At 43.0% G+C, this 1,685-nt stretch overlaps 1 pseudogene; it reads left to right on the top strand.

Moving 5' to 3' along the window:
* Nucleotides 1–398: 398 nt before the first annotated feature.
* LOC111732373 lies at nucleotides 399–517 on the top strand (annotated as a pseudogene).
* Nucleotides 518–1,685: the final 1,168 nt, after the last annotated feature.

The raw sequence follows: 1,685 nt of genomic DNA, 5'->3' as shown, positions 1-1,685 counted from the left end.
AACACTGACTCAGAAAGATCTCTGCACCCCATGTTCACAGCAGCGTTATTTACAGTAGCCAAGACATGGAAAAAGCCTAAGTGTTCATCAGGAGATGAAAGATGAAGAAGCTACATCCGTACACAGAAAGGGGTATTATCCAGCCATTAAAAAAAAAAAAAAAAAGGAAATACTATTTGTAACAACATGGATGGACTTTGAAGATATTATGCTAAGTGAAATAAATTACAGAAAGACAAATACTGTGCGATTTCACTTACGTATGGAATCTAAATAAAAAACAAAAACAAGTGAAAAACTCACAGAAAAGGAGATCAGACTTGTGGTTACCAGAGGCATGTTGGGGGTGGGTTGGGAGGAGGGGACTGGAGGCAGGTGGTCAAAGGTACAGCCTTCCAGTCCACGGCCACGCCACCCTGAACACACCTGATCCCGTCTGATCTCGGAAGCTGAGTAGGGTCAGGCCTGGTGAGTACTTGGATGGGAGACCACCCAGGAAGACCGGGTGCTGTAGGCGTAAAAAATAAAAAATAAATGCGGCCTTCCAGCTATAAAACGAGTTGAGTACTAAGGACGCAATGGACCAGGTGACAACTACGGCTGACACTGCTGTGTGCCACGTAGGAAAGTTAAGAGAGTTCATTAATTCTAAGAGTTATCACGAGAAGATATTTTTTCTGTTTTTCTTTTCTCCTTTTTTTCCTTTTTATTGTATTTATCGGAGAAAATGGGTGTTAGCCGAAGCTATTGTGGTCATCACGTCACAATGTATGTAGATGGAGCCATCATGCTGCACACCTTAAGCTTACGCAGAGACGCATGTCAGTTATCTCTCAGTGAAAGTGGAAGAAATACGCCTTTAAAACAAAGGACAGAGGAACATTTTCGAAAGAAGGCACTTAGGAAAGAGCAGGCATCTGTGAGTGCGCTGGTTCCCACTGGGTCGTTTCCAAAGCTCTCCCAGATCTCATTCTTTGAGCCGAAATGATTTTGGAACTTAGAGAGTAACTTGACACCAGAGGCATGCGCGTTCATTACCGGGTTCCATTTCATTATTTTGCAAAACCCTGGTGAATAGGTCTGACTTCCACAAAGATCAAATCTGAAAAATTCCCAAGGAGATGAGGGTGAGTAGGCTGCAAATCAGACGGAGGTCGCGGGTGGGCTTGAGAAGAGATGTTTGGGGATTTGTCAGATGTTAACAAAAACAGCCAACGTTAACCCCCATCTGCGGGCAGTAAAAGGTGACCACGGCAGAAACAGATGGGACATAGATCATCCAAAGCAGGAGCTGATACAGAATTAATTCCCGTTCGATCGGCGGAGACGCTGTGTGATTTCTGCAGCGTCCCTTTGCTCTTATGTGTTCTTGTACTTATGTCGTAATCGGGTCCGACACTCTGAGTCCGCACTAGTTGGGTGATTTGCACTTAAACATTTTCAGTGAACGATGATTAAAAACTTTTTCATTAAGTAGCAGAAACCTTATCCAGGTACAAATATGGCAGAGTATATAGTGTTTGGAATCACAGAAAGTCTCTCGACTAAGGAATTTTTTTGAGCAGGGCCATATCTGAAAGGAACAGCCAGCAGTGTTGGAAAAGCATGTGTATTAGAAGATTTGGGAACACAGTGTTTGGTGATAAGTAATCACTGAATTTAAAAGGAATTCCGATGAGAATTTT

This window comes from Pteropus vampyrus, unplaced genomic scaffold (assembly GCF_000151845.1).
Source record: "Pteropus vampyrus isolate Shadow unplaced genomic scaffold, Pvam_2.0 Scaffold450, whole genome shotgun sequence".
NCBI lineage: Eukaryota > Metazoa > Chordata > Mammalia > Chiroptera > Pteropodidae > Pteropus > Pteropus vampyrus.
Note: the sequence above shows the minus strand (reverse complement) of the source record. Positions and strands in the feature narration are given on the sequence as shown.